The sequence below is a fragment of the Cervus elaphus genome, chromosome 3 (genome assembly GCF_910594005.1).
Source record: "Cervus elaphus chromosome 3, mCerEla1.1, whole genome shotgun sequence".
Classification (NCBI taxonomy): domain Eukaryota; kingdom Metazoa; phylum Chordata; class Mammalia; order Artiodactyla; family Cervidae; genus Cervus; species Cervus elaphus.
Window position 1 is genome coordinate 53803663 of NC_057817.1, and position 21886 is coordinate 53825548.

The following is a 21886-nucleotide window of genomic DNA, read 5'->3' on the forward strand; positions in this document are numbered from 1 at the left end:
TTTAAAATACAGTGATATATTAGTTATGGTGTATGCTCAAATTTCCTCAGTCATATTAATAATTGAGATACTGTTTTATAGCTGTCCTTCCAATCTTGGATTTATTCAAGGATCATGAATTACATTTAATTTTCATAGCTTTTTAGTTCAGAGAAGTTCTTTCCATTTTTGTGCCTTGGGTCATTGATACTTTTGAAGAGTTTAGGCCAGTTGTGTTGAAGAATGTTTCACAGTTTGGATTTGTCACGATTGTGTCATGATTTTATTAAACAGTTTTGACAAGAATACTGTTTAGGTAATGCTGTGTGCTTCTCTGTGCACACACTGTCATTTTGCCGCATTACTGGTGATAAGTTTGATTACTTAGATGAATCGATACAGGCTGCATTTCTTCTTTGTAAAAGTGCCTTTTTCCCTTTGTTATTAAGAAAATACCTGTAGGATGGTGCTGTTAAGATTGTATGCCTCTCTTTCTCTACGTTTTACCCAGTGGTGTTAGCTTTGTTGGTGATACTTGCCTGAATTAATTATTACATTGGTGGTTACAAAATGTTGAATTTGTCATTCCTTCTCCATTTACTAGTTGGTGTTATTCTATAAAGGAGAACTTTATTTCTCCTGTTTTTTTTGTTTTTGAGAATCACTATAGATTAGGGTTAGGGTTAGTAAAAAAATTCAAAATGTTGCAGTCCTTTATCAGTGCATAAAATACTGACAGTATTTAGTATTGTACATACAACAATTGTTGTCAGTTTGGTCAGTCGGAGCACCTTCAAACTAATTCCTATGCTTTTTTGACTTGTCCTGGTCAGGTTCTGAGAAATTCTTTACATCCTGGCACAACAAGGTATTTTGGGTTCACTTTGTACTTTACTTGCTTCAAACCTGGAATCAGTCCTTTCTGCAAGGAACCCTGATTCCTTTAGTGGAGAATGTTTCCTTTAAAGGGGAACTGCCCGTATTTAATTATCTATCCTTTGCTGTCTTTATGGGGTCAGTTATTTCCAGTACAAAAAAATGAGTGGATTCCAGACCTAAGACCCTTCTGTGTCTTCCTAGAAGTACTCGATAATAAAGTGTCTGAATTGAATTATTTCTCAGAATGAAGTGAGGTACAGGCAGTGTCGATGACTTGCCATGGGAAATAATGGGATGTTGTTTAGAAAATTGGCATTGTATTTTTTTCCCCTCTAACTTGGTGGTGACGTGTGAAGGTGAAAACAGGTATTTGTATCCTTTTTACTTTTATATAATCCAGGCTTTTTTTCCTGTGGTATAGTGACTTAAGAGTTGTTTCCCTCTTTGTTATCTTCTGCTCTCTGAATTCAAATCTCCTTAGATAGGGAAACTTGTAATCCAGCTCTTTAATACTTTGTATTTTGAACCTGCATGTTGTATTCATCTGCACATACACTTTACACATTGGTTTGTGTACACAATCTATGAAACTGACATGAAGTTAGGGTGTTTATTGTATTGAACATTTATGCTGGAGCCTTTTTTTATGGCTCCTTATGAGGTCTGATGTTTCAGAAAATCCAAAATAGATTTGGCCTTAGAACTGAGATCTTGTACACCCTAGTTGCTAATGGGCCAATAACTTGAGCATGTCCTGCTGTGAGACTCTACATGAAATGGGACGTGTCAGTCCTTTCTGCAAAGCTTTTCTTCCTTGATTTTTAAAAGTTGAAGTGTAGTTGATTAAGTGTTGCACTGATTTGTGCCGCACAGCAAAGTCTACGAAAGGGTTTTGCCTTGAAGGTGAAACTCCCTAAACCTATCTGTATATTTCTTTGAAGTGAAAAAAAATAAATAGGCTGTAAGGAAATTGCTATTAACATTAAAAATTTTTTTTTTTGTTTTGGCCACGGCATGTGGGATCTTAGTTCCCTGACCAGGGATTGAATTGGTGTCCCCTGAGTTGGCAGCGTGGAGTTATAACCACTGGACTGCCAGGGAAGTCCCATGTTTTGTTGAAATATTTAAAACTCTATCCCTATGAAAGAAACATGGAATTTATTTTTGGAGCAGTGATGCTGGTCACTTCCAGAAGTTATAGGTAATAAATATTTTAATTACATGGCTTATGTATTTGTTCTTTTATATGTGGATGACTACTCTAAAAGTACTTTAAAAATTAGCTGCCTGGCAACATAAACGTGCAGATATTAAAATGAATTGCATGCCTTCCAACTATTTCTGTTACTTGGCTAAATTTAGAACCCTGTAGAGCTCCTGCAGAATTGAAATCTCAGGGGATTTTAATAGTCAAGACAGACAATATTTGGCTCTTCGGAATAAGGTAGAAAAAAAATAGCTTCAGATTAATTTTTGCACTGTCACCTAGGCTGCTTAATTAAGGCACTGAGGCCAGTGAAAAGTCAAAACTGTTCTGAGAATTTTATTTGACTGTTGCTGAAAATTTGGTGGAGTTTAGATTCTGGGTGGTGAAAGGGATAATTTTTTTCCTCCTCCTAGGTGAATTGCTGGAGGCTATCCACTCTCCTTTCTCCAATGTCTCTTCAGATTATGCTTGATAAGTGCAGTTCTTTATACTTCACCAGGATGGATGAGGCAGTGCGTCTGAGTTAGAGATCAGGTGAGCATTATGTTTGGGTACTGGTGGGTGAGTTTTCTGACACTAGAATTGTTTTGCATATGTGTAGATTCAGACTAGTCTAGGATATTTTGAGGAGAAACTTATTCAGTGTATATTTAACTGTACATGAAATAAAAATCTCTTGATGGAGTTGGATAGACATAAAAAATAGCAAATAAAAGGAATGGTAGTTTGAGTAAGTAACTTAAATGTAAGTTAAAATGGGACAGATTTTACGTAGAGTGCATATGACGTGTTTACTGCCCGACTTGGCAATTGGAACTGTAAGGCTCTGCTGCTACTATGGTAAGAAATTTTCAGGACGTTAGAAAAATGCCCCCAAATTATTGTAAACCAAGAAAATTCCCAGAGTGGAATGTAGGTTTTTTAATTTTCTGGCCCTGGATTTATGCAAATGGTGAAATGTAAAAAAATTGAAAGACAAATCTGCGTCTTACTCACATTGTAAGCCCATGTGCCTTTTTTTTTCCCCTGCTCTCAAAAGACTTACTGTTTAGTAAGACAGAATGTTAGGGAGGAGGTAGTAGGATGGTTTTTATTTTCTTTTTTTGCTTATCTCTTTATAAATTACATGGATTTCTCTTACGATTAGATGGAAAAGTCAGTTATTTTAAAACATTTTAAAAAGGATAAGGGGCTATAAATCAACTCTTGACACTCGTGAGCGCACTAATAGACTTGTTTTCCAGCGCTCTTGGACTCTAGTTAGGTGGTGAGTTCTTTTTTCCCGGGCTTTGTGACTATTTCTTTGGGCAAACTTTCTTTATATTATAGCTGAAATTTTTATTAAATAATCAACCACTTAGATAATAAACTTTCTATTTAAGCCTAGTAATGTATAATTTTGTTTTGTGAAAGAGTTCCCATTTGAATTCTGGGAGGAAAGCTTGTGCTTGTTAGCTTGCCCTAGCTTGCTGGAGACTTATCATTTTGACGTTATAAAGGGGACCTCAGTTAAATTTGAAAAAGACAATATTATATGCTTTTACTAGAGTAAAATCTTAGTAGTTTTTGGGGTGACAGGGAAGACTGTTGCATTTTCCCCTAGGTCCCAGGGATTTTCAGAGACACCTTGACTATCAGATAAGGTATTTGGGACCATTAGAAGTCTTAGGACCATTTTAAGACTGTGGGATCAAAAAATTTTTTCTGTGCATTAAAAGACCTTACTGGCTAGCTGTGAAGATAAACTTGATAATTTATGAACAAAACAACAGTAGATAGAGTGGGTTAGATTCTGTAGTATAGATGGAATGTTGTAGAATTTAGTTGTATCTAACCGTGCAGTGTAAACAAATAGAAAAAAGATAGAAATCAATCTAGGAAGTAGGGATGGAGATAGGAATTGAACTGGGCTTCAATAAGAGATTAGTATATAAAATTTATTTCATTTCAGTGGCTATATTTCAAATATGTATATTTTTCTTTTTTGAGAGTTGCTTATTTAAATAACTTTACTATGGAAAATTTCAAACATTTGAAAGCATTGGAATAGTTAAATGAACTTCCATATGCAGTTATTAGTTTGTGGCTACTCTTGTTTCATCTATAATCTTATCCCCTTTCCTGACTGTCCTGAAGAGGATCTGGTGTATAATTTCACCCTGAGTATTTAAGTATATACTCCTAGATAATGACTTTAAAGATATAATGTCAATACCATTTATACTTCTAAAATAATTAACAGTAATTCCTGAATATTAAATATCTGGTGTTCATATTTCCCTGACTCTATCATATTTTCTAAACAGCTTGTATGTTTAGTCAAATAAAGTCTGTATCTTGTAGTTGGTCAATATATGTTTAAAAATCACTTAATCTGAAAAATTTCCCCTCTCCTTTTTTTTTCCCCCAGTGTATTTGTTGAAGAAACTTGGTTATTTGCCCAGTAATTTTACCACAAGTGGATTTGATCAGATTCAGATTCAGTGTTGGCTAGAATACTTTATAGTGTACATCCGTTAGGAGGAAGTGTGTGAGGTCTATTAGTCTAATTTTCATGATGTCAGCAGCCGTTGATGAACCTTGTCTACATCCTTTATTGAATTTCATTAGTGGTTATAAAATGATATTCAATTTGTATTATTTTAAAATTTATTTTAGCTGGAATTTTTCTTAGCAGTTTTACTTTTTAATAGTCATTTATTTTATTTTCTGCTACTCTGGGTCTTCATTGCTGTGCGTGGGCTTTCCCCACTTGAAGTGAGTGGGAGCTGCTCTTCAGACGTGGTGTGCAGGCTCCTCATTGTGGTGGCTTCTTGTTGCAGAACACGGGCTCTAGGGCGCGCGGGCTTCAGCAGTTGTGATGCATGGGCTTAATTGCCCTGCGGCATGTGAAATCTTCCTGGACCAGGGATGGAACCCATGTCCCCTGCATTGGCAGGTGGATTCTTAACCACTGGACTACTAGGGAAGTCCTGGAATACTTTTATAAAGGGATACTTCCCTCATTATTTACTTGATTACTTTCAGGTGTATCTTGTACAGGACAGGTGAGAGAGATGCTTTGAATCTTTATTTTCAAAATAGTTTGTTCACTAACATCCTGCAAAGGTGACTGATAAGTTTTTTGAATTGTCATTATGAACTCATCAATTTAAATGTACTGATGTGTTTCAGTCTTATTTCTTTTTTATTCTTACTGATGTCTCACTGATTAACTCATAATGGCAAATGGGAACCTCTTTAAGTTGGCTGCAGTGTCCTTTTAAAAAAAAAAAAACCAACACTTTCTGTTTAGGCTGCACTGCGCGGTTTGTGTGGTCTTAGTAGACTGAACCTGGGACCTTGGTGGTGAGAGAGGAGTTGTAATCACGGGACCACCAGGGAATCCCCTCCAGTGTTCTTTTCATGTGATCCTCCTAGTTTCTTCATTTTCTGGTCTGACCTGATATTCAGAGATCCTCTTTTCCATTTCCATTCATGGGCATGTAACAGCCTTTGCCTCTTTTTTGGGAAATAATGTTTAGAAGCCACAGTCTGGGTGCAAGAGGCACTATTGCTTAGTGGATTGTTCATTATTTCTTGCTGTTTTTAGTGAAGAAGGCTAGGAAATAAGGTTTTTTTTTTGGAAAGAAAATGCATTACAAGTTTGTATCAGTATTTCCAATTCAAAGACAGGACTATAGATTTTTAAGTTCAGTATCTTTAATCTTATAGATTTGTATTTTTCAGATTGTGAAAGTAATAATGTAATTATTATAAGAAATTTAAATAATTCAAAAAATGTAAAAGGTGAAGACCGTGACCCTACCCTAGAACCATTAGTTAACTACTTAACACAATTAATTTAAAACCTTCATGTATTGGAGAAGGAAATGTCAACCCACTCCAGTGTTCTTGCCTAGAGAATCCCAGGGATGGCGGAGCCTGTCGGACACGACTGAGGCGACTTAGCAGCAGCAGCAGTGGGTGTTTTTCCTACTTTTAAAGTTGAGTGTAGTTGATGTAATGATTGTGTTAGTTTCAGGTGTGCAGCGTAGGGAGCCAGCATCTTTACAGATTACACTCAGTTAAAACTTACTACAAGACAGTGGCTCTCATTCCCTGTGCTATGTAATATAGCCTTGTTGCTTATCTATTTTACATGAAGTAGTTTGTATCTCTTTGAGTTAGACAAGGCTGTGGTCCGTGTGATCAGATTGGCTAGTTTTCTGTGATTATGATTTCAGTGTATCTGCCCTCTGATGCCCTTTTGCAACACCTACCATCTTACTTGGGTTTCCCTTACGTTGGACGTTGGGTATCTCTTCACAGATAATCCAGCAAAGCACAGCCGCTGCTCCTTACGTTGGATGAGGGGTATCTCCTCACGGCCGCCCCTCCTGACCCTGAGCGTGGAATAGCTTCTCTCTGCCCTTCTGCAACCGCACAGCCACTTCTCCTTGGATGTGGAATTGCTCCTCTCGGCCACCACCCCTGACCTCGGGCGTGGGGTAGCTCGTCTCAGAGCACAACCTTGTCTAACTCAGTGAAATTAAGCCATGCCGTGTGGGGACCCCCAAGACGGACGGGTCACGGTGGAGAGGTCTGACAGAATGTGGTCCACTGGAGAAGGGAATGGCAAACCACTTCAGTATTCTTGCCTTGAGAACCCCATGAACAGTATGAAAAGGCAAAAAGATAGGACACTGAAAGAGGAACTCCCCAGGTCGGTAGGTGCCCAGTATACTACTGGAGATCAGTGGAGAACTAACTCCAGCAAGAATGAAGGGATGGAGCCAAAGCAAAGACAATACCCAGTTGTGGATGTGACTGGTGGTACAAGCAAGGTCCGATGCTGTAAAGAGCAATATCGCATGGGAACCTGGAATGTTAGGTCCATGAATCAAGGCAAATTGGAAGTGGTCAAACAGGAGATGGCAAGAGTAAACGTTGACTTTATAGGAATCAGCAAACTAAGATGGACTGGAATGGGTGAATTTAACTTAGATGACCATTAAATCTACTACTGTGGGCAGGAATCCCTTAGAAGAAATGGAGTAGCCATTATGGTCAACAAAAGAGTCTGAAATGCAGTACTTGGATGTAATCTCAAAAATGACAGAACGATCTCTGTTCATTTGCAAGGCAAACCATTCAATATCACGGTAATCCAAGTCTATGCCCCAACCAGTAACACTGAAGAAGCTGAAGTTGAAGGGTTCTATGAAGACCTACAAGACCTTTTAGAACTAACACCCCAAAAAGATGTCCTTTTCATTATAGGGGACTGGAATGCAAAAGTAGGAAGTCAGGAAACACCTGGAGTAACAGGCAAATTTGGCCTTGGAGTATGGAATGAAGCAGGGCAAAGGCTAATAGAGTTCTGCCAAGAGAACACACTGGTCATAGCAAACACCCTCTTCCAACAACACAAGAGAAGACTCTACACATGGACATCACCAGATGGTCAACACTGAAATCAGATTGATTATATTCTTTGCAGCCAAAGATGGAGAAGCTCCATACAGTCAGCAAAAACAAGACCAGGAGCTGACTGTGGCTCAGATCATGAACTCCTTATTGCCAAATTCAGACTTAAATTGAAGAAAGTAGGGAAAACCATTAGACCATTCAGGTATGACCTAAATCAAATCCCTTATGATTACACAGTGGAAGTGAGAAATAGATTTAAGGGACTAGATCTGATAGACAGAGTGCCTGATGAACTATGGACGGAGGTTTGTGACATTGTACAGGAGACAGGGATTAAGACCATCCCCATGGAAAAGAAATGCAAAAAAGCAAAGTGGCTCTCTGAGGAGGCCTTACAAATAGCTGTGAAAAGAAGAGAAGTGAAAAGCAAAGGAGATAAGGAAAGATATTCCCATTTGAATGCAGAGTTCCAAAGAATAGCCAGGAGAGATAAGAAAGCCTTCCTCAGCAATCAATGCAAAGAAATAGAGGGAAACAACAGAATGGGAAAGACTAGAGACCTCTTCAAGAAAGTTAGAGATACCAAGGGAACATTTCATGCAAAGATGGGCTCAATAAAGGACAGAAATTGTATGGACCTTACAGAAGCAGAAGATATTAAGAAGAGGTAGCAAGAATACACAGAAGAACTGTACAAAAAAGATCTTCATGACCCAGATAATCACGAAGGTGTGATCACTCACCTAGAGCCAGACATCCTGGAATGTGAAGTCAAGTGGGCCTTAGAAAGCATCACCACGAACAAAGCTAGTGGAGGTGATGGAATTCCAGCTGAGCTATTTCAAATCCTGAAAGCTGATGCTGTGAAAGTGCTGCACTCAATATGCCAGGAAATTTGGAAAACTCAGCAGTGGCCACAGGACTGGAAAACGTCCATTTTCATTCCAATCCCAAAGAAAGGCAATGCCAAAGAATGCTCGAACTACCGCACAATTGCACTCATCTCACACGCTAGTAAAATAATACTCAAAATTCTCCAAGCCAGGCTTCAGCAATACGTGAACCATGAACTTCCAGATGTTCAAGCTGGTTTTAGAAAAGTCAGAGGAACCAGAGATTAAGTCACCAACATCAGCTGGATCATAGAAATAACAAGAGAGTTCCAGAAAAACATCTATTTCTGCTTTATTGACAATGCCAAAGCATTTGACTGTGTGGATCACAAAACTGTGGAAAATTCTTCAAGAGATGGGAATACCAGACCATCTGACCTGCCTCTTGAGAAACGTGGATGCAGGTCAGGAAGCAACAGTTAGAACTGAACATGGAACAACAGGCTGGTTCCAAATAGGAAAAGGAGTACGTCAAGGCTGAATATTGTCACCCTGCTTACTTAACTTATATGCAGAGTACATCATGAGAAACGCTGGGCTGGAAGAAGCACAAGCTGGAATCAAGACTGCCGGGAGAAATATCAATAATCTCAGATATGCAGACGACACCACCCTTATGGCAGAAAGTGAAGAGGAACTAAAAAGCCTCTTGATGAAAGTGAAGGAGGAGAATGAAAAAGTTGGCTTAAAGCTCAACATTCAGAAAATTAAGATCATGGCATCTGATCCCATCACTTCATGGGAAATAGATGGAGAAACATTGGAAACAGTGTCAGACTTTATATTTGGGGGTTCCAAAATCACTGCAGATGGTGATTGCAACCATGAAATTAAAAGATGCTTACTCCTTGGAAGGAAAGTTATGACCAACCTAGAGAGCATATTGAAAAGCAGAGACATTACTTTGCCAACAAGGGTCCATCTAGTCAAGGCTGTGGTTTTTCCAGTGGTCATGTATGGATGTGAGAGTTGGACTGTGAAGAAAGCTGAGTGCTGAAAAATTGATGCTTTTGAACTGTGGTGTTGGAGAAAACTCTTAAGAGTCCTTTGGACTGCAAGGAGATCCAACCAGTCCATCCTAAAGGAGATCAGTGTTCACTGGAAGGACTGATGCTGAAGCTGAAACTCCAATACTTTGGCCACCTCATGCGAAGAATTGACTCATTGGAAAAGACCCTGATGCTGGGAGGGATTGGGGGCAGGAGGAGAAGGGGCCGACAGAGGATGAGATGGCTGGATGGCATCACTGACTCGTTGGATATGGGTTGGTAGACTCCGGGAGTTGGTGATGGACAAGGAGGCCTGGTGTGCCGTGATCCATGGTATTGCAGAGAGTCGGACACGACTGAGTGACTGAACTGCACGACTGAGTGACTGAACTGAGCTGACTGAGTTTGTGTCTCTTAATTCCATCCCCCTAATTTGCTCCACACTCCTTTCCTCTCGCCTTTGGTAACCACTAGTTTGTTGTTTTGTATCTGTGAGTCTTGTTTCTTTTTTGTTTGTATTTTCATTTGTATTATTCTAATTTTTCTTCATTTTTCCTTGAAAATTTTTACTTATTTACTTTTAATCAAAGTGTGGTTGATTTATGTTGTGTTAGTTTCTGATGTACAACAAATTAATTCAGTTATATGTATATATATTATTTTTCATATTCTTTTTCATTATGGTTTTTTATAAGATCCTGAATATAATTAACTGTGCTATACAGTAGGACCTCATTGTTTATCCATTCTATATATAATAATTTGCATTTGCTAGTCCCAAATTCCCAATCCAACCCTCGCCTGCGCCCTACTGTATTATTTTTTAGATTCTGCGTATAAGGGATACACAGTGTTTATATTTCTCTGTTTGACCTATTTCACTAAGCGTAATATTTTCTGGGTCCATCCGTATTGCTGAGATGGCAGGGTTTCATTCCTTTTCATGGCTGAGGAGTATCTTTTGTGTATTAGGTGTGTTTGTGAGTGTCTGAGTCTCACATCTTCTTCATCCGTTTACTGGTTGATGAACCTCTTGCCGTGGTGGTTTAGCCGCTCAGCCGTGTCCGAGTCTTTGCAGCCCCATGGACTGTAACCCACCAGGGTTCTCTGTCCATGGGGATTCTCCAGGTAAGAATACTGGAGTGGGTTGCCATTTCCTTCTCCAGGGGTCTTCCCAACCCAGGGGTCGAACCTGGGTCTCCAGCATTAGCAGGCAGATTTTTTTTTACCATCTGAGCTTTGAGAGAAGCCATGAGCAAGTTGGTTGCTTCCTTATCTTGGCCATTGTAAATAGTGCTTCATGGATATTGGGTTGCATGTATCTTTTTGAATTAGTGTTTTCATTTTCTTCCGATATATGCCCTGGAATATAATTGCTGGATCCTCTGGTATTTCTATTTTTAGTTGGTTTTTTTGAGGAAACGTCATACTGTTTTCCATAGTGACTCTTCCAAATTGTATTCCCACTAATAGTGTACCAAGGGTTCCCTTTTCTCTGCATCCTATCCAGTGTGAAGTAAGTCAGAAAGAGAAAGACAAATACCATATGATACCACTTACATGTTCATAGCAGCACTATTCACAATAGCCAAAGCAATGAATACAACCTAAATGTCCATCAACAGATGAATGGATAAGGAAGATGTGGTACATGTATACAGTGGGATACTACTCAGCCATAAAAAGAACAAAGTAATGCCATTTACAGCAACATGGATGCAACTAGAGATTATCACACTAATTGAAGTAAGTCAGAAGAAGACACACACCTTATTATATCACTTATATGTAGAATCTAAAATAGGCACAAACAAACCTGTCTACAAAACAGAAACAGACTTGTTGACATAGAGAACAGACTGGTTGCCAAGAGCCAGGGAGAAGGATACATGGGAGTTTGAAATTAGCAGATGCAAACTATTAGTGAAAGTGAGAGTGACGTCCGTCAGTCGTGTCCGACTCTTTGCGGCCCCATGGACCGTAGCCTACCACGCTCCTCCGTCCATGGGATTTTCCAGGCAAGAGTACTGGAGTGGGTTGCCATTTCCTTCTCCAAAACTATTATTAGATTGGTGCAAATGTAATTGCGGTTTTGGACCATGAATTTTAAACCCACATAACTAGGCTCGAGGAGTCAAATACAACTGAAGCAACTTAGCACGCATGCAAGTACATCTTTGTTAATCAAGATAGGAACTGTTACAGTCAACACACTTTTTAATTTTATTTTTCAATCAACACATTTTTTTGTCAGTGAAAAATGTTTGTTTATTCCTGTAGTGTAAATACCTGTGCTTCAGGATTCAGCGAACTCTTGGAAAGCATTTTCTGCCTCCTGCTGGTTGTGGAAGCATTTTCCCTGCAAAAAGCTGTTAAGATGCTTAAAGAAGTGGTGGTTGGTCAGGTGAACGTGGCAGATGAGGCAAAACTTCGTAGCCAGTTTATTCAACTTCTGAAGCGTTGGTTGTCCTGGAGAAGAATTGGGTCCTTTCTGTTGACTGATACGGCTGCAGGCATTGTAGTTCTTAGTGCATCTCACTGATTTGCTGAGCATACTTATCAGATGTAATCATTTTGCTGGGATTCAGAAAGCTGTAGTGAATTAGACTGGCAGCAGACCACCAAACAGTAACCATGACCTTTTTTTTTTCGGTGCAAGTTTGGCTTTGGGAATGCTTTGGAGCTTCTTGGTCCATTCACTGAGCTGGTTGTTGATGATTGTTGTATAAAATCCACTTTTCATTGCATGTCATGATCCAATCAAGAAATGGTTCATCCTTGTTGCCTAGGATAAGAGAAGACAACAATTCAAAAGGACAGTTTTTTTGATTTTTGATAAGCTTGTGAGGTACCCACTTATTAAGCTTTTTACCTTTCCAGTTTGCTTCAAATTCCAAATGGTCTAGGTTGAGTTCTTTGGCAACTTCTCGTGTGATTTTAAGAGGATCAGCTTTGATGATGGTGCTCAGCTGTTGTTGTTACCTTCTGATGGCTGACCTCTATGCTCCTCATCTTCAAGCTCTCGTCTCCTTTGCAAAACTTGTTGAATCACCACTGCACTGTCTTTAGCAGTTCCTGAGCCAAGTGCGTTTTTGATGTTGTGGTTGTCTCCTCTGCTTTTTACAACACATTTTTGAACTTGAATAAGAAAATCACTCGAATTTTCTTTTTGTCTCACATCATTTCCATAGTCTAAAGTGCGTATAAAACAAACAACAAGTAATGTCATTAGCAAAAAAACATAGAACAAGAAATACACATTAAAAAATGTGTAACATAACCATATTTATTTAAGAATGTATTCCAATATCATGACAAATTTCAACAGTGCAAAGCTGCAATTACTTTTGCACCAGCCTAATGTGTGTGTGTGCGTGTGTGTGTATGATGGATAAACAACAAGGTCCTACTGTATAGCACAGGTAACTATATTCAGTATCCTGTGATAAACCATAAGGAAAAAATATGAAAAAATAAATAGCATGTGTATAACTGAACCACTTTGCTATACAGTAGAAATGAACATGACATTGTAAATCAACTATACCTGAAAAAAATAAAAAATTTTAAAATGACATTAGGGATTAACATTTTCTGAGGCTGGAAAAAGAAAGATGAGAAGTTATTCCTAATGTGAAAAATTACATATTTTTAGTTTTGCTCTTTGAATTGGTGTCACTTTTATATGGTGTAAAGTTCTACTTCTAGAAAAAAGCAGAGTGAAATTTTCTTCTTGTTCCTACGATATAAACCACTCAGTTCCTCTTTCCAGGGTCAACTAGGATTACCAGTTTTTGTGTATACTGTGCACTTATAAGCATGAAATATACACATACATGAAAATGTTTCTGTGTTCTTTTCTTCATTTTTTTTTTTTCTTTTCTTCATTTTTAAAAAAATGATTGCCTTGCACTTTTCTTACACATACATCAAGTTGTATGTGTTGTTGTGATTCAGACTTACAACATAACATCAAAAATTTCGTTATTCTTATTTGCATCTGTACAGTATTATGGGCTGTGTATGAAGTTTCTATCATTTATAATATGTATGGTTATTATTGTGCTATGTTATCAGTAAGATTTTTAAGGCAAATCTCTACAATTTAAAATACTTTTAGGGGAAGAGTTGAGCACAGGGGAGAATCAGGAGTAGTTATGTGTGTTTCTTGTTTAAGTAAGTTACATACATTTTTGCAAGCATTTTCCCTGCTCTTTTCATAGTGACTTGTAACTCCTCAAAAAAAAAAAAAAAAGGCATTTTGACTTTTTTCTCAGTTATAAACAGTGCTGCATGAATAACTTTGTACATATGTTATTTTGCATATTTGTAATAATAAGATAATTTTCTAAAGGTATATACTTTGCAGTTTTTATAAACATTGTACAATTGACTTCCAAATATATATGAAGTTTACATTTCCACCAGTAGTTGATTCAAGATTTGAAAGAGAGGATTTAGTCATGGTGGATACATATAAAATAACCACTTTGAAATGTTTCCACACATGTATGTTTGGTGTGCATAGTTCATTCAGCACAGTTAACTGAGTGCCTCTGAACCAACGTAGTCTTTATTCTCATGAGCAACTCTAGCGGATTAACTCTAAGCTCTCAGGGGAGGCTTTCTGCAGGGGCAGAGCCTTGAAGGGCAAGTGGGGCAGGGAATTCTAGATGAGCAGATCCCAAATCTTAATCTGACTTTTTTTTTTTTTTTTTTTTCTGGGGTCGCCAGGACCAACGATCACCAGCTGCCCCATTAGCAAAAATTATGCTTCCGAAATCTCTTGATGTCGATTCCGCACGTAGAGCAAACGAGCTGCCCTACGTGTGCCACTCACGACAGAAGCCCTTTTTTATTAATCTGACTTTTTAAAAAATTATTACGAACTCCAAAGAACTTTTATTTAAGTGGGTTATATTTGCCAATATTTACTATTTAGAAATTAAAACTAAGAAAATATTTAAATATTTATTAATTCATTAAAAATAGTACATTCCTTACATATTAATGTTTGACACACTTTAATTTTTTATATATAATTTTAGTTAAAGATCACTAAAAGTATTGGCTGTACCCCTGCATTGTACAGCGCACCCTTGTGGCCTGTTTTATAACCGACGGTTTCCGCCGCCCACTCTCCCACCCCGTGTTGCCTGCCCACCCCGACCCCTCCCCATAGCAACCCCTGAGTTGTTCTCTGTATCTGTAAGTCTGCTTTTTTATGTTCATTAGTTTGTTGTATTTTTTAGATTCCACACATAAGTAACATCACGTAGTATTTGCCCTGCTCTCTCTGTCTTATTTCACTCGGCGTAATGCCCTTCAGGCCCACCCATGTTGCTGCAAATGCCAAAAAATTTGTTCTTTTTTATGGCGGAGTAGTCTTCCTGTGTGTGTGCACACGTGCCCGCATGGATGTGTGTATATACACACACAGTAGAATTGCTGGGTCATATATTAGTTCTATTTTTAGCTTTTTGAGGAGCCTCCATACTATATTCCACAGTGGCTGCTCCAATTTATATTCCTGCCAACAATGTACAAGGATTCCCTTTCCTCCTCATCCTTGCCGATATTTGTCATTAATGTTCTTTTTTCAAATAGCCTTCCTATGAGGTGGTATCTCATTGTGGTTTTGATTTCCATTTCTTTGTTGAGCATCTTCTCCCGTGCCTGTTGACCATTTGCATTTCCCCTTTGGAAAATTGCCTATGCAATTCTTGGCCCATGATGAAAGCACTAATTTATAAAAACTTTATTGGGGTGTAGTTGGTTTACAATGTTACATTCATTTCTGCTGTGCAGCAAAGTGATCCATTATACAGAAACACACACATATATGTACTTACTCATATTCTTTTCCATCATGATTTATTACTAGATGCTGAATATAATTCCTATTATCCTGTGTATAATAGTTTGTATCTGCTAATCCCGAACTCCCAGTCTGTCCCTCCTCCACCCCCCTGACCTTGACAACCATAAGTCTGTTCTCTGTGAGTCTATTTCTGTTTCGTGGATAAGTTCATTGTGTCTTTTTTTTTTCTTTTTTTGGCTACGCTATGCTGCCTGTGGGATCTTCCCTGATCAGGGGTCAAACCCAATACCCCTTGCATTGGAGGTGCAGAATCTTAACGATGAACTGCGAGGGAAGTCCCCATTGTGCCATATTTTAGATTCCTCATACAAGTGATATCATATGGTGTTTGTCTTTCCAACTTCCTTCACATAGTATGATAATTTCTAGGTCCATGTTGCTTCAAGTGGTATTATTTCATTCTCTTTTATGGCTGAGTAGTGTTTCATTTTGTGTGTGTGTGTGTGTGTGAGACACACCACGTCTTCATTATCCATTCATGTGTCGATGAACATTCAGGGTGTATCTGTGTCTTGGCTGTTGTAAATAGTGCTGCTTTGAACAAGAGGGTGCATGTGTCTCTTTGGATTACCGTTTTTTCCAGGTGTATAGCCAGGAGCAGGATTGCTGGATCATCTGGTAATTCTACTTTTAGTTTTCTGAGGAACTTCCATACTCTTTTCTGTAGTGACTGTACCAGTTTACATTCCTACCAACAGTGTAGGAGGGTTCCCTTTTCTCTACACCCTATTCAGCATTTGTTATTTGTGTATATATTTACATATATATGTTTAGGTGTGGGGTCAGAGTTATCGCACGCAGGGTCTTCACTCAGCTGCAGCATGCTGGATCTTTAGTTGTGGCATGTGGAGTCTAGTTCCCTGACCAGGATCGAACCCAGATTCCCTGCATTGCGAGTGTAGAGTCTTAGCCACTGGGCCACTGGAGAAGCCCCTGAGTCCCACTTCCTGATGGGACTTGCTGGAAACAGTCTGTGGCCGTGTTTAACGGGTGACACTGGGCACCCCTTTTCCTCGCTCCTCTTCTTTTCTGTCTTCTTGCTCTTTCTCCCCCCTTTTCTCACCTCCCTTCCTTCCTTCAAGCTAAGTGGATAGTTGGTGGATTTTTAAAAATTACCTTGCCTTGCCTTGTCTTTTGTCTTGAAATTCATGTTAGAACAAAGCTTACTTGGTTAAAGGATTTCTTCTGTGATTTCTTGGTGTGGCCAAGGACCTGATATTTTTAGGTCTTGACTTTAGCTTCTTTTCAAATTACCTTATTAATACCAAATATCTCTTAATGCAGGAGAGATTAGTTTTTTCTTCAGGTGATTTTGATCTTTTTAAAAAATCTTTTTATTTGTAATTGCTAAGGTGTAACATTCTAGCCCCTTATGGTCTCTGCTCCCAGCCGTTCCGTCATCCAGAGTTACTGCAGTGGGCCTGAAATGACACCTTTTCCCATGGTGCCCAGTGAAGTCAGGAAAGGAGACGTTCCCTATCAGGAGAAGGCGTCTGGACTGCGGTTGTCTTGAGTGGACAGTGTTTTTTACTTGTGAAATCAGTAAGAATCTCGGTAAGCTGCAGATGTCAGTGACCTGTCAGCCCATCAGGATAAATCAGCTCAAGTCCTAAATGAGGTGACAGTGTCAGCACAATGAGCCCCTTGCCCTGAGTTTATTGGCCCTCTCGTTAAGGTAGCTGTCATAGCCCTTATTTTAAAGAAAAGTCAGAGTATTTGTTCAAGATTCAGCTGACTTTAAACATTATTTATTTTGGAGGGGGAAGATCACTTTCAGTATAGATGCACCATTGGAAGTGACGTGTGGCTGTTCTTCAGATTATAGCCATTTTCATGTGCCCAAGTGTTACAGTTGTTTGCATCTCTTAAACTTGTCTCCAGGTGACTAGAGGCTACTCTGTTTCTCTCAGTAAGTTTAATTAATTGTCTTGGGTCCCAGACAAGTAGATTTGTTAAGTGTAGTTTCTGATTTATCTGTTGCCCAAACCAGTGATAATTTGATAGGAATAGGAACTCAGAGGTGGCATTTTATTGTGAAAGATGGGATGTTGGTTGCTAAATGCAGCTGATTGGAAGGCTAGGACAAAGTATCTGTCTTTCTGGTGACAGGGTCATTATTTAGGCTTTATAGAATGTGCCACTAGTCAGATGACTGAACTAAATAAATCTTCCTACTCCTGTGAGGAGTGCTTCACAGAACTCTTATCAACTATGATGCTCTTACGAGGATTTGCAGCTTGGTTCAGATTAGCCTGGTGATTCTGCTCTTCCTCCGTGCAGTACTAGTGGCCAGATTTTTGGTAATTGCTGCTGCCTGAGAACTTTGGATCTGAACCCCGCAGACCTAGAGAACAGTGTTGCCAGATAAGATTGCATCTATTTTTTGAGTGCATATTTTACTTTCAGAGGTACCTTCTCTCTTCCAGAAAGGAAGAGAGCTTTTTGAGAATACAGGACAAATTGTTAGAATGAAGAGAACATAGGCTTTTGAAGCCTGGCTGGTTTTTTGGCTGTAGAAATAAATTTTTAAAAACCTGACACCTCAGAGATAGTACCTGGCTTTGTAAGTGGATCAAACAATTAGAAAACTGTTACAGTGTTTATTGTGTGTCAGACACTATTTGGCATTGGAGGTACAGATATGAAAAAGACACAAGATTTCTGCCCTCAGAGAGCTTCCATTTTCTTGTTTGAGACCTTTGATAAAGAAGAAAGTAAAGAAATAAGATAATTAGAGAGTATAGTGCTATGAAGAAAATTGATATGGTGATGTGATTTGAGAGTAAGAGGATACTTTAAATTGTGTGGTCAGGTCTCTTCATAGTGACATGAACTATTATTTGAAGGGGGGTTAGAACCAGCATTTCCTGATGGAAGGTTACTGTTCTGGGCAGGAGAAACAACAAATACAAAGGACTTATGGGGAGTATGTGGTTTGGTATGTTCAAGAATAGGCAGGGCCAGATTTTACAAGGCTCTGTAGACCTTGCTTGGGGTGATGAAAAGCTGTTAATGGGAGGAAACTGGTTGAACAAGGAAGCTAAGTGATCTGATATACATGTTAAAAAGATCACTTATAACACGTTGTAGATCAACTATACTTCAATTAAAAAAAAAAAATCAGTCTTGATTCTCTGGGAAGAACAGATAGCGGAAGTGGAGAGATCAGTTGAGAGGCTGTTAGTGCAGCGGTGTGGTATAGTGTTAGTTTCTCAGTTCTGTCCCACTCTTGGTGAGCCCATGGACCATAGCCCACCAGGCTTCTCTGTCCATAGAATTCTCCAGGTAAGAATACCGGAGTGGGTAATCATTCCCTTCTCGAAGGGATCTTCCAGACCCAGGGATCAAACCCTGGTCTCCTGCATTCCAGGCAGATTCTATGCATTTTATTAAAAAATTGCAGTTACGTGGAGGTTGAAGAGGATGGATAGCAAGAAGGAATTCAACTTCTTTCAGAAAGCATTTCATTTTTAATTTTGATAGATTACAGTTTGGGCAAGAAAACCATCATAGCAATAAGTACTAGTGTGGCCTTTGAATTATGTTGTTCTTGATTCTCTGACTCAGAGTTGGAAAGTGACTTTTTGATGTGGCAAGGCTTCAACTTGAATCTCCTTTGCTCACTTAAAAATAAGAGACATCAAGTCATGGCTTGAGGGCCTGTAGGGAAAGGCAGCCACTAATTTCTTTGCGTGAGGAGGAACAAGACATTTCGTGGGGGAAAGACTCACTGTGCCGGTAGTGTCTTAGGACCAAGATTGGTGATGGAAGGGGGAGGGCAGCATCCTCGGCCAGGCCTCCCGATCCTAACCAAACCACCCCTCATCTAATGCCAGAGTCTGAGGGGGAGGGACTGGACAGAAGCTGGAGGAGCTTTTTCATATAAATCTGGGAAGATACTGGGAAGGTGGACTTAGTGACGTGATATTCATGAAATAGAGTTGTAAAACAAAATGATGCCTTCAGAAAAAAAAAAGAAAAAAAAAAAGAAAAAAAGAAAAAAAAAAGAAAAAAAAGGAAAAAAAAAAAAAAGATGAATTGGAGATACTCCACTGTATAGAACTTAGTAGCGCTTAGGTGTTTTTTTGTTTATTTTTTTTGTTAGGGCTTAGGTTTTGGAGACAGGCTGGCTTGAGCATATTAAGGGTTCTGGTGGTGGCACTCAGCACCCTGGGTTCCTAAAGTGGATTCAGCAGCAACCAGCCCTCAAAGTCCTGTAATAATAATAATAAATATTGCAGTTGGAGTGAGGAGATACTAAATTCTGTGTTTGTGATATTATTTCTACTCAGAGAAGAAAATTTTTTCTCTGGCCACTCTACTTTTGCTTTGCATCTACCAGGACAGATGCTATGTCTGCTAGCTCAGTTTCTAGATTTGTCTTGTGTAGAAGGATAATGGGTAAAAAAACAGCTGAAGAAGTTCAAGGAGTAAGACTGGATGAAAGTGGACTTTATTAGAAAGTGGACTGAGAACTGCTTATAAGTAGAAGGGATCAGCAGAGGGGGAGGAGCCAAATGACCAGTGTTTTATTGTGAATTAAAATAGGGGTAGATACAGAGGGTTCAGGGCAAGGTGCAGGGTTATAAGAAATATTGTGAGCAAAGAGAATTGAGGAGGAAAATATTAAGAAGCTGCTATGGATTTTTAAATAGGTCTCTTTATTTTCTTTGAGAGTCTCAGTATATAAAGATTGAAATATTGCTTTTAACTTATCTTTTTTTTTTTTTTTTTTTTGAGGTTAGACTTGTTACTTATATGTGACACCATTCCAGCACTGAACTCATGGAGGCTGAACATTTATTCAGGTAATAATAGTTAACATTTATGAAACATTTTTTTATGTGCCAGGCAACAAAGTAAGTGCTTACCCATGGTCTCATTTAATCCTCACACAACCTGGGAGTGTTATTGTACCCATATAACGGGTGAAGAAGTTAAGTAAGACTCACAGTATATCAAGATTGAATTCATCTGAATTTTAATTTTTAATTTTTCATTAAGAAATGCAGAAAGGCTACTGCAGTAGTCAAAGTGAGAGATGTAGTAGCTTTGATGAGATGATGTTATTCATTATCTGACATAATATGAATATTAAATGGTTTTGACTGACTGTAGTTCACCCTCGTCTCCATAACTGTCCCCATTGCTCAGTATATCATACTTTTTGTTTGTCTTAAAACAATGAAAATATCTTTTGGTAAAGAAAAATTCAGTTTAGGATTTTTAACCTTAAAGCTTTTAAGCTTTTTTTTAAAAGTAGGTAAGAAGTTTATATATATATATATTTTTTGAAGTTTATGTTTTTTGAGTAAATGTCTACAAAAGGTAAAAATCTATAACTGGGGAATTCTTAAGAGTGATAATACAGATAATAGCCTTTTTTATTGATTTTATCACACGTGGGGTACTATTCACAGATGTTTTCAAGTTTAAGGAACCTTACTAATGAGTTTCTTGTAGGAGCTTTTTTTGGTGTATCTAAATGCTGATTTACAGATTACATTAATTGTGTACTTGCCAGAACTGACAGTTTCTAGCAGTACTGACTGAAGATCTGTCAAAATTGAAGATGGAACATGTCTGAAATTATAATACAGGTTAATGGAAGTGTTTTTACGTTTACGAAAATTCAAACGTATATGCCACTTTGAGTGGCTCTCTGTTTAATTTTGCCAAGAGCTGCCTGTACACTCAGCAAGGGACAGTAAACTGCTTTATTAACGCCTTGTCAGTTACGGAGTGGCCAGCAGGGGTACATTGTCCTCTCGTAGTTTTCAAAAAAGAGCTTAATTGAGGTGTTTAAAAATTGGCATACAGTAAACTACATATGAAAATACACAATTTGTTAAGTTTTGACATGTGCTTATCATGAAACTGTCACCACAATCAAGGCATAATGAATATATTTATCACCCCTCAAGTTTTCTTATCCCCATTTGTAATTCTTTCTCAACCTCTGTGGTCTTTGGATAACCACTGATCAATTTTCTGTCACTATAGAATAGTTTTCAGTGCCTAGAATTTTATATAAATGGAATCATAAGTGTACACTTTCATATTTAATTATTTTTGGTTTGGCTTTTTTTTAAAGTTAATTATTTTGAGATTCATATATGTTGTTGTATGTATCAATAGTTCATTATTTTTTATTGCTGAGTAGTGATCTTTTGTATAGCTGTAGCACAATTTGTTCATTCATTTACTTACTGACAGACATTTGGATTTATTCCAGTTTTCAGCAGTTACGAATAACGCTATGCTGTGAATATTTGTATACAAATCTTTGTATGGACTTAGATTTTATTTTTCCTCCAAGTTAATTTATTTCTTTTTTTTAGGTGAATTCACATAGCATACAATTTTAAATTTTACAATTTATGATTTAAACAATTTTAAATTGTTACAATTTAACAATTTTAAAGTGTACAATTAATTGGTATTTAGTATATTTACAGTGTTCTGCAATCACTAGCACTTTCTAGATTCAGAACTTTGATTATTCCATGAACCACCCCATGCTCATTAACTCATCTTTTCCCATTCTCTCTTCCCCCCATCCTTTGGTAACTTCTAATCTGCTTTCTGTTGTTATGGATTTGCCTAATCTGGACATTGTAATATAAAAGGAATCAGACAGTATGTG

General features: G+C 38.2%; 1 protein-coding gene and 1 non-coding gene across 30 annotated transcripts in view; one reads left to right on the plus strand and one right to left on the minus strand.

Moving 5' to 3' along the window:
* R3HDM2 (R3H domain containing 2) overlaps window positions 1–21886 on the plus strand; it is a 158711-nt gene that overhangs the window by 29120 nt on the left and 107705 nt on the right. For 23 of the 29 annotated variants that reach the window (XM_043889248.1, XM_043889285.1, XM_043889279.1 and 20 more), the window contains exon 2: window positions 19986–20048. The exons of 1 other annotated variant lie outside the window; for it this stretch is intronic. The gene's annotated coding sequence lies outside the window, so the exon portion shown is untranslated. Of the gene's footprint in view, window positions 1–2478; window positions 2600–19980; window positions 20049–21886 lie in introns of all 29 variants that reach the window. 5 more of the 29 variants (XM_043889301.1, XM_043889215.1, XM_043889311.1 and 2 more) reach the window with 3 other exon arrangements.
* Window positions 14083–14215, minus strand: LOC122686343. The gene has a single exon (XR_006338719.1). It is a non-coding gene; the product is annotated as a U11 spliceosomal RNA (small nuclear RNA).